The following is a 12,008-nucleotide window of genomic DNA, read 5'->3' as shown; positions in this document are numbered from 1 at the left end:
AAGCATGCCTTGGTTTTCGAACCATTTCGGGGGTCGAATGGACTCCCAGAACGGATTAAATTTGAGAACCAAGGTACCACTATACAGTCATACCTCGGGATGAATACTCTTTGGGTTAAGCATTTTCGGGTTGCGCTCCGCGGCGACCCGGAAGTAACAGAGCGTGTTACTTCCGGGTTTGGTCGCGCGTGCATGCACAGACCGTCAAAATGATATCACGCGAATGCGCAGAAGCGCCGAAACGTGACACGCGCAGACATGGGTTACGTTCACTTCGGGATGCGAACGGGGCTCCGGAACGGATCCTGTTTGCATCCCGAGGTACCCCTGTACTGCAAACTGTTTGAGACATAGTAAAGCAGACAAAAGCAGAGTACAGTGGTACCTCGGGTTAAGTACTTAATTCATTCCAGAGGTCCGTTCTTAACCTGAAACTGTTCTTAACCTGAAGCACCACTTTAGCTAATGGGGCCTCCTGCTGCCGCCGCGCCACCGAGCACGATTTCTGTTCTCATCCTGAAGCAAAGTTCTTAACCCGAGGTACTATTTCTGGGTTGGCGGAGTCTGTAACCTGAAGCGTATGTAACCCGAGGTACCACTGTACAAATAAATGGCATATTGTTGTTGTCGTTTAGTCGTGTCCGACTCTTCGTGACCCCACGCCAGGCACTCCTGTCTTCCACTGCCTCCTGCAAAATGGCATATAGGAGGGGGGGGTTGCTGTTTAACACTTCAATTTTAAAAATATTGCTGACGGTCCCATCGCAAAGCCATGGCTGCACGCCAGGGGAGGACAGAACTTCAAAAGAAATGCAATATGTAACTGAAAGTGAAAAGGGGCTTGCAGAATGGTGCAGGCATGCATGCGGGGAGAGAGGTTGTGTTCAGTGCCAAAGCAATTTTCAGCAGGCTTCTGCACAGTCACATTCCTTATGGCAACTGCAATTGGCAAGGAATGTGTGCACCGCCTGAGGGCAGGTCCTCATGCTCCCCTGTTGTTGAAGGACTCGGAAAACTAACACACATAGCAGTGCAACCTCAAGTGAAAATGGGCAGGTCTTGCGGGGGGGGGGCGGAATGTGCACAAGTGAGACCTGCAACAAAATGTTGTAGTTCTCCCTCTCCGGGTCTCAATCATGCCCTTTTCGAGAATACTCCATTCCGTTCCCAGGCTGCATTCTGGGGCTGATCAGCATGCTCACATCTCTGTTTTTTTTGGGGGGAGGGCACAACCTTAGAGGCTTTTTCCTGCCCCTTTTTGCATCTCTCCAACCTAGGCTGTGTGTGAGTTCCCTGAGTCCTGCAAACATTTCCTTCTCGTGTGGTGGGCAGTACTGTTATGGTTCCACAAGGATCCACACTCAGAGAACTTGAGTGCATTACAGTGGTACCTCAGGTTACATACACTTCAGGTTACAGACTCTGCTAACCCAGAAATAGTACCTCGGGTTAAGAACTTTGCTTCAGGATGAGAACAGAAATCGTGCTCTGGTGGCGCGGCGGCAGCAGGAGGCCCCATTAGCTAAAGTGGTGCTTCAGGTTAAAAACAGTTTCAGGTTAAGAACGGACCTCCGGAACGAATTAAGTACTTAACCCAAGGTACCACTGTATTATTCTAGGAGTTGAAGCTCGGGATGTGGGGATACATCTGGTCTCCAACGTGACTCCATTCAAACCAGGGCCACATGCCCCTGTTGACAAACTTCCAGGGGCTGCATTCTGGTGATGGGTGGGGCCAGGCGGAACAAAAGAGATGAGATTTCCCTTTGTACAGTAACTGATGTTCAGTCAGATGTTCTGCAAACACCAATGCGCTCATCTCTCTCTCCAGGCAAGCAAGAAGTAGTATCAAGAGCACATTCCAATTTGAGCAAAAAACAGGCAAGGAGGATGTAGAAAGGGGCATTTAGGGGTGGGGCCTAGGAAGTGGGTGGGGTTTAGGAAGTGGGTGGGGCTTAGGAAGTGGGTGGGGCCTGGACAAGAGTCCCAAGGGTCAGGCAAGGAGGCCTAAAGTCCCCCACCCCGGATTTATTTGTTTTGTTTTATTCCATAAAATTGTATGTACTTCTTGATTGTAAGAAAACCTCCAAGCCGTTTACGAAAAGCTAAAGCAAGAACATTGAGGGGGGGGGGGGAATCACAGCCGTGCTTTAAAACACACAAAAGATTTTTTAATAAAAACTAAAACTTTAAAATTGCCTCAACTTTCTAAGCATCTGGGTACGCTTGTTTAAACGCGAACATTTTTAGCAGGCACTGGGAAAAGAGCAGTGTAGGCCCCTGCTCAATTTCCATCGGCAGGGAGTTCCAAAGTGCAGGTACCGCCACAAGAAATGGCTGAGTTCTTGCAAAGGCGGAATACGAACCTGGCACCCGTAGAAGTGCCAGTTCTGCCAGTCAAAACAGCCAGTGGGCACACAATGGGGTAAGGCGATCTCATAGGCAAACTGGCTCCAAGTTGTTAAGGGCTTTATACACTAATGATAACCTTGAGCTTGATTCGGTAGTAAATTGGAAACCGGTGCAGATCTCTGCACACAAGGGTTCTATGCTGACAAGGCCTCGCTCCTGTCCACAATTGTGCCACAGCATTCTGCACTAACTGCAGCTTCCGCACAAGGCGCGACAGACACCCCACATAGAGTGCATTTCAGCAATCCGGTCGTGTAAATGTAAATATAGCTGCCTGAACATCACCATGCCATGTAATCAGACCCTCCAAGTGTCCCTATTTTCCGGGGACAGTTCCGGATTTACAGAAGCCGCCCCAGTTTCTGATTTGATCCCAGAATGTCCCGCTTTCCCTTAGGACGTCCCTATTTTCATCGGAGAAATGTTGGAGGGTATGGAGTTATGCAACACACGCACACACACCCTGAGCCAGGGAAATAAGTAACTAGACAACCTTTAGAAGACATCTGAAGGCAGCCCTGTATAGGGAAGTTTTTAAAAATGTTTTATTATGTTTTTTATATATGCCAGAAGCTACCCAGAGTGGCTGGGGCAACCCTGTCAGATGGGCGGGGTAGAAATAGTAAAATAATAATACAGTGGTACCTCGGGTTAAGTACTTACTTTGTTCCCGAGGTCTGTTCTTAACCTGAAACTGTTCTTAACCTGAAGCACCACTTTAGCTAATGGGGCCTCCTGCTGCTGCCGCGCCACCGGAGCACGATTTCTGTTCTCATCCTGAAGCAAAGTTCTTAACCCGAGATACTATTTCTGGGTTAGCGGAGTCCGTAACCTGAAGCATATGTAACCTGAAGCGTATGTAACCCGAGGTACCACTGTAATAATAATAATAATAGAATAGGATGTCCCTATTTTCTTGGGAGAAATATTGGCGGGTATGTGTAATATACAACCTGTCTTTTCAAGCACAGCTTGGGCTGGTTTTGAAGAACTTTTAATAATCAAGGGTAAATTACCATGAGGGTAAATGGGGCACCACCTCACCAAACTTGCTTTCCCCCAATCCCCACCTGCCTTCTTACTTCCAAGCAATACAGCAAGGGGAGTCCCTGGCTGTCTGCATCATCCTCCCTAGTATTAGCTTTGCCCCTTGCAGAACTCAAGAGAGGTAAAAGAATAATAATAATAATAATAATAGGTAAAAGATCCCTGGATGGTTAAGTCAAGTCAAAGGCGACTCTGGGGTTGCGGTGCTCATCTCACTTTCAGGCCGCGGGAGCCAGCGTTTGTCCACAGACATCTTTCCGGGTCCTGTGGCCAGCAGGACTAAACCGCTACTGGTGTAACTGAAAACCGTGACAGAAACCAGAGTGCACGGAAACGCTGTTTACCTTCCCACTACAGTGGTACCTATTTATCTACTTGCACTGGTGTGCTTTCGAACTGTTAGGTTGGCAGGAGCTGGGACCAAGCAACAGGAGCTCACTCCATCGCGGGGATTAGAACTGCTGACCTTCTGATCGCCAAGCCCAAGAGGCTCAGTGGTTTAGACCACAGCCTGTCTTTGGTTCTGCCAACTTAGAGTCTTCTTGCTTTCTGCCCTACCAGTACCATCGAGCACCAGGCACTGCCGATAACATATTGCAAGGCAATATATTCCCACCCACACCCCCTGCAATAAAATACGAGAGCTCAGCACCATCGCCATCGTGGGAATCCAGAGTTTGGGGTCCCCACAAGTGTGTGACGTGCCCCCTTGGCGCTTCCAAGCCCAGCGCCCTTCCCCACACTGCTGCCCCTTTGACAGCAGGGCGACACCTCTTACTATTCCTCCCAAGTCCCCCCTTTTATATAGATATAATTTTCCGAGTGGAGTCGTGTTGGGGGCACTTTGCATGCAGGAAGGAAGCCATTAAATTCTTAGCACTTTGAGAGATTAAATGCCATAACTTACAGCCGCCGAAGTTTCTCTTCAAAATGTTATAATGTAAGAAAACAATTAAAAAGAGTTATCTCAGGGTGGGCAATGGTTTTATTGTGATGGAGTGCGCCGTTAATTGATTGCCATCTTGTAAGATTGGACTGGGGGCAGGGGCAGCGGAGCAGTAAATGGCCGCGGCTCAGGAAGTGCTAAGGCGAGGAAGGGGAAAATCACCGTGGCTAAAGGGGGGGGGGCGTGTTAGAAAGTACAATAATGTACACACAGAAGAGTAAAAGGAACCATTTTGTCCACACACACAGAGAGAGAGACTGCGTATACACCATACAGTTAAAGTACAAGATTTCACCCAAACAGTCCCGGGAATTGTAGTTCATTAAGGGTGCTGTGAATTGTAGCTCTGGTCTCATACATTTAAGAGTGTTACACCACTCTCAACAGTCATGGCTTCCACAGAGTCCCAGGAACTGTAGTCTGAGGATGGTGAGAGTTGGCACAAGAGGCAGCTATCAAAGTGACAGACCAAACTGTTCCAAACGGCACTGTGGTCGTTCCTGAGATTGAGGAGCAAATTCGGGTCTATGTTTGTACAAGGTGCGACTGGAAAGTTCGGTGAATGGTCACAGAAATCGGACTAATTTCCGTGACCATTCACCAAACTTTCCGGTCACACCTTGTAAACCACTGGGGGCCATTTTGTATCAAGATGGAGGGCTAAACTGTTCCAAACTGCGTGCATTTCAACACCTCTTCAGATGAGGCTTTGAATCAAGTGCTGTTTTTGAACCAAATTTGTCAGGAATCTAATTGGCCTGTGCACTGGATTGGCTGAAGCCCCAATCCTACACTGAATCGGGTGGATCTGAGTGGATCCAGGCTTTGACTGAGTCTGGTTGAGTCAGCTGTGGATCACCCGGGTTTGGGCTGCGGTGCAAGGAACTATCTGGGCCTGTCAAATATCTTGGATTAGGAGTGGCAAGCAGGCAGCCTCTGTAAAGAGTGGTACAGTGGTACCTTGGGTTACAGAGGCTTCAGGTTATGCGTTTTCGGGTTGCGCACTGCGCCGAACCCAGAAGTATCAGAATTTAGTGCAGAAGCACTAAATCGCGCTTTGCACATGCGCAGAAGCGCCAAATCGCGACCCGTGTGTGCACAGACGCGGTGCTGCAAGTTGCGATCATGCCTCCCACACGGATCACGTTCGCAACCCGAGGTTCCACCATACAGGGTTCTTTGCAAAAGGGCTTTTAAACAGCTCCACACTCCTCTTTGGCTTCATGTGCCTGGTCTCAGCAGGCAAAGACATGCTCAGAGCAAAAGTCAGCAGGCTCGAACCCTTTGCTTACCAACTGGTGAGTGGAGGAGGGTGCAGTCCTGCTAGCTGCAGGGGTCCACTTCACCAGCATGTAACCCGCGAGGAGGGCACTGGGGTAGAAAACCCCAAAAGGACTGAACAAGGGATGGCTGAGACTGCAGAGGTCCCAGGGCATGATCTCATCTCTTGAATGGCAAGGTGGAGAGGGAAAAGAACATGCTACCTACCACCTGGTGCAAAAGGGGTTTTTGGAGGGGGGGCGCATGGGTTGTGAGTGAGGTGGGTCTGGCTCAGGCAGCCACTTTCCATATCATATTCCTGATCCTGAATGGAATAACTGTGCCCCTGAAGGAGCAGGTGCGCAGCTTGGGAGTCATTTTGGACTCACAGCTGTCCGTGGAGGCGCAGGTCAATTCTGTGTCCATGGCAGCTGTCTACCAGCTCCACCTGGTACTCAGGCTGACACCCTACCTGCCCGCAGACTGTCTTGCCAGAGTGGTGCATGCTCTGGTTATCTCCCACTTGGACTACTGCAATGCGCTCTACGTGGGGCTACCTTTGAAGGTGACCCAGAAACTACAATTAATCCAGAAAGCGGCAGCTAGTCTGGTGACTGGGAGTGGCCACTGAGACCATATAACACCGGTCCTGAAAGACCTACATTGGCTCCCAGTACATTTCTGAGCACAATTCAAAGTGTTGGTGCTGACCTTTAAAGCCTTAAATGGCCTCAGCTCAGTATACCTGGAGAAGCGTCTCCACCCCCATCATCCAGCCAGGACACTGAGGTTCTTCTGGTGGGTGCCCTCACTGCGATAAGTGAAGTTACAGATAACCAGGCAGAGGGCCTTCTCAGCAGTGGCGCCCACCCTGTGGAATGCCCTCCCACCAGTTGTCAAGGAAATAAACAACTATCTGACTTTTAGAAGACATCTGAAGGCAGCCCTGTTCAGGGAAGTTTTTAACGTGTGACATCTTAGTGTATTTTTGGTCTTTGTGGAAGCTGCCCATAGTGGCTGGGGAAAACCAGCCAGATGGGCGGGGTACAAATAATAAATTATTATTATTATTATTATTATTATTATTATTATTATTATGAGCCGCGTGGCGCGTCAGTGACGGGCTGCCCTTCTCCCTCCTCGGGGAAAAGCCTGCAAGCGCCGCACACATGCTCCACGCGGCTCGTGAAAGGGAGCGCTGAGCAGAGCCTGGGATGCATACGGGCTCTGCTCAGCGCTCCCTTTAAAGAATATTTTTTTTCTTGCATTCCCCCTCTAAAAACTAGGTGCATCTTATGGAGCAAAAAATACGGTAGGCAGAGTTAGTTGTTTGATTTAAAAAAATAAATTAATGCTCTTCTTAAACAGCCCCTGCACCGACTTGCTCCACCTGGCCCACAGGGCGAGGGGAGGTCCAGATAGTATCAAAATGCAACTTGTGATCTGATCCCTGCTATCGGAATTAAGTCCGCTCTGGAAATGAGCCTTGGCTCAAAGGAAGCACCGCCTAATTAGACAGGAGGAAATTGAACTAAGAGCAGTGACTTTACAAAAAACAAAAAAAACCTCTGGGATTTCTGCCTGGCTGTTGGAGGTGGGGCAAAGGGGAGGGAGCAGGAGGTGTCAAAAGAGTCCCATATCTTTCAAGATATATATTCAATGACAGGCGAAACGCTGCCTTCTACAGCCTTACGGATTTAGCCTGGGATCTGGAAGCCTGTTGACAATAAAGGCTGTTGAGTCAATACCTTCCAAAGTGATATATGCCGTCATCTGCTAGCCATAGCATTCTACACAGGACAAAGCAACTAGACCCTATGCAAACAAATCAACAGACGCAAATCTAGCAGGGATTCATAAATCAGTAGAACACTGCAATCTGCCAGGATGGCTGATCGTAACGGTGGACATACTTGAAAAGGGTGCTTCAAAGGGAAGCTCCTGCATGAAACTAAGCTTAGACGGCTCAGGAAAATCTTTAAAGAATATTTGGAAAAGTATTACAATAACGAGCATCTCCTGGCAGAAACAGAATGATCCTTGTAAAACAACAAATATAATGTTTTTCTGGACATATGATGAAAACAAAGAAAGAAATATAATAATTTGGAACTGTGTGTGAAAAAACTGTAGAAATAATAATACAATGAGTCTAATCAGAAGTCTTTATTTTTATTTTTATTTTATTTTTCTCTTTCTTCCTCCCTTTTTCTTTTTCCCTTACCTCCACCCCCTCCCTTCTTCTTCTTCCTTTTCTCTTTCTTTTTGTGTTTCCTCTCTTGGTCTTTCTCTTTTCGATATGCTATGAAAAAGACAAAGAGATAAAAGTATATTATGAAAACCTCAGTAAATTAAAAGTGATGCTATGTAACTTCTTTAGTAGTATTCATAAAATGTTTAAATTGATTGACTGTCATGATCTGATGTAGCGACCACCATGGTTTTCCCCCTCTTTGTTATTGTTGAATTCTAAATAAAGTTTTATTCGTAAAAAAAAAAAGGCTCAGGACTGCAATACCTCAAGGACCGCCTCTTTCCATATGAACCTACCCAGACCCTGAGATCATCTTCTGTGGCCCTCCTTTGTGTGCCCCCTCCCTGAGAGGTCCAGAGGGCAGCAACACGAGAACGGGGCCTTCTCTGCAGTGGCTCCCCTTCTGTGGAATGCTCTCCCCAGGGAAGTTTGCCTGGCGCCTTCATTATACACCTTTAGGCACCAGGCAAAAGCGTTCCTCTTTAACCAGGCCTTTGGTTGATCTGATTTACATCCTATGCCCTTTTAAAATGTGGTTCTTTGTGGGGGCATTATTGGGTTTTGGTTTTTATTTTGATTTTATATATTGTGATCTTTTCTGAGAACCACCCTGAGACCTCCAGGTATAGGGTGGCATATAAATTCAAATAATAATAATAACAACTACTACTACTACTACTACTACTACTACTGAACTACAATCCATCCAGAAGTTCAACTATTCATTTGGGTCTGAATAGAGACAATGTTTTGATTCCCCACTTCTGTTGTTAACTCAGCACTGTCTCACCTACCATTTTATCCCCTCTCACTGCTGTTGTCAAGGTTCACCCCGATTATGGGCTAACCCGCCGCTCTGAGCGGCTCCCAACCAAAAATAGGAAAACACAATACAACGTTGCACACTTAAAAACTTTCCTGCATTGCCAGGGGTTGGACTAGATGACCCTCGTGGTCCCTTCCAACTCTGTGATTCTGCGATAGTTCTAAGGTTGTGTACTGTGTGTGAATAAATCTGTGCTTTGGCTGTGCAGGGAAGGGAGGCTGATGGATTGGGGCACGTCAGAAGACGAGCCTTGGCGAAGCAGGATGTGGGGTCAATAAATAACAAAAATTAAACACTCTTGACTCCAAACGTGGTTTATTCAGTAAAACACCAGTAGTGTTTGCCCTCCTAGGTGTTTGACCTCATACTGGGTTGATAAGGAAAGGGTTAACTAATTGTAAAATGATTGACCAATGGGAACCCAAGGGGCAGCGTTAACTGTGTATAAGGTTTTAAGCACAGAGGGTTTTTTGGGAGGAGTTAGGGTGGTTGAGAAGACAGTCTGGAGTTAGATGAGAGAGGGAAGATAAGTCTGTGGGTTGGGCTAGTCTGGTGTGAGAGAATTTGGTAAGAGGAGTCAGTCAAACAGTTGAGATAATCAGTCAGAAGGTATTAGGAAGGTAAAGGCCGGTAAAGAAACTAAAGTTAAGATACTGACAGGAATATTATCTGAGAAACCATAGACTTGTTAATGTTTGTAAAACAAACTTGTGGGTTTTTTGGTTCACTTTTAACAACTGTCTGGACTCAGTGTCTTACCAGAGAGTAACGGGTTGGTGGCAGCAGGGAAGCGAGCACAGTGGTGGCATAGACCGTTAAACGTCGGGGACCCTGTGTGACCACCACAACACCCCATACCATTTCTGAGGTTTTTCTCAATGATTTTTGGGCAGGAAAGATAGATGTTTGATCTCCATTTGTCAAGCCAGTATATCCTTAGTGGCCAACTGCTGAGGACAAACACAAAATGGGTGGACACTACTATCACACCTTGCTGGATAGCATCATGGGAGCAGCAGGTGTGCCCCTCTGGAGGGCTTTTGATCTGACCCACCAAACCAGGGCAGTTCCTAACTCCCTGAGTGTCAAGGCTTCAGGGAATCTGCTCCCCCCTCCTCCCGGCTGGCAGCCAGAAATGGGTGTGCTGGGCCCGGGGGTAACCCATGAAACATGGTCCAGGATCAGTCCAGAATCCATAGGTTCTGCTGGAAGTCAGTCCGATAGGGCCAAGGCAGGACACGAGGCAGGAAACCAGGCAAGGACAGGTACAGGATCTCAGGCAGGATCTAGCATACAGCAATGTTGCTCCCGCAACCTGGGGCGGGGTCTGACAGCCTTTTATCTTTGTTGGGGTAGCGACCGGTCCTGATCCCCCGGCGACTCACCTCCCTGTTTCGCCCGAAGGCGAGTACCCCTCCTGCGAGTACTCAGGTCTCTCCTTCTCTCAGACCTTAATCTCTGCAGTTCGGGAGGCGTCGGTGGGTTACCAGATCCAGGAGCGGCCTCAGCCTCCCCTGACCAAACCGGTAGTGGAGCAGCTGTAAGTGATGGCCCAGCTGGAGGCAACGAGGTAATCCCCGCATCTGGAGCCAGGGCAGGCTCAGGCCCCTGACTCAGCCCAGCTGGTGTTGCAGGGGAACCTGTGCAGACTGGGACTCTTCAGGATCAGGCCCCAGACTAGGTTCAGATGATGCCTGAGGCAAAGGATCCGGTGCAGACTGAGTCTCCTCTGGTTCCGAGTCCAAGCCCAAGTCCCAGGCCATCACAATGGGGAAATAAGACGTTCGTACCATGGTATTTTATTCAATATTCACAGAGAGAGACTAAGGACTGCAGTCTCTCTTAGATAATGTCATTGCTCCAAGTAAAGTCCCACCCTTTCAGTCCCTCCTATTCTACGTCACCCCTGTGCCGGCTGATCTGTGCTTTCTGCTTCTGAGTTTTCTGTTCTACTACAGTGGTGCCCCGCAAGATGAATGCCTCGCAAGACGGAAAACCCGCTAGACGAAAGGGTTTTCCGTTTTTTAGTTGCTTCACAGGACGAATTTCCCTATGGGCTTGCTTCGCAAGACGAAAATGTCTTGCGAGTCTTGAGATTTTTTTTTCGCTTCCCCCCCCCTTTGTCTAAGCCGCTAAGCCTTTAATAGCCTTTTAGCAGCTAATCCGCTAAGCCTTTAAGCCTTTAATAGCCGCTAAACCGCTAATAGCGCTAATCCGTTAAGCCGCTAATAGGGTTGCTTCGCAAGACGAAAAAACCGCTAGACGAAGACACTCGCGGAACGGATTAATTTCGTCTTGCGAGGCACCACTGTACTCTCAATGCACACCGGGTCCTGGGAGAAGGGAGGTCAGGAATGCTTTCTAGAGACACTGAGTTTGTCGGCTGTCTCTCTCCTGGTGGTGCTTCTTCTTCCTGCTGTTCCTCCCCCAATATTTCCCAGCTCCTCCCCTCTGCAGCCTCTGATCAACGTCCTTCTACAAACCACTGTTCTAAGTCTATACTGTCCTCCTCTTCTCGGGAACGTGCAGGAAGAGGGAGGCGGCGGTTCCCACTATTCCTCCTCAGTCCAGCCCCTGACACTGAGACATTTGTGAATGGGTTGTGTAGCTTTCAGGTGCAATCAGGTCCCCAGGGGCTAAGCCAGCATTCAAAATCTACCAGGCACATTTTGACCTGTTTTATTGGCCACTTGCGAACAAGTGTGGATGCCAGGGTGGCACCCAACATTTTCACCATCTGGAGGTGCCTACCCAGTGCTGGATTTACGTATAAGCTAAACAAGCTATAGCTTAGGGCCCCACTCTCTTGGAGCCCCCCCAAAAAATTAAAGAAAAAAACCCCTGCATGTACATTTCCAAAATATAAGCTATAAAACAAATAAAATAAAACCTACATACAGCAACAGTGTTTTGTGTTGTGTAGGCTCCTATGACGTAAGTGATGGGCCGCGCCTGCTAGCCTGCTCCCTAAAATATCACTGGTTTGCTCCTTTCTATATATAGGGTGCCTACATTCTGCATGGACTGGTTGCCTGGCAACATGGTCAAATGGCTTTAGATACCTATTAGGTCCATAAAATACCATATAGCATATAGGAAAAGGTAAAGGGACCCCTGACCATTAGGTCCAGTCACGGACGACTCTGGGGTTGCGGCGCTCATCCCGCTTTACTGGCCGAGGGAGCTGACGTTTGTCCGCAGACAGCTTCCGGGTCATGTGGCCAGCATGACTAAGCCGCTTCTGGCGAACCAGAGCAGCACAC

The sequence above is a fragment of the Podarcis pityusensis genome (genome assembly GCF_964106645.2).
Source record: "Podarcis pityusensis genome assembly, chromosome: 13".
NCBI classification, from domain to species: Eukaryota; Metazoa; Chordata; class Lepidosauria; order Squamata; family Lacertidae; genus Podarcis; species Podarcis pityusensis.
The sequence above is the reverse complement of the archived record's forward strand: the minus strand, read 5'-3'. Positions refer to the sequence as shown.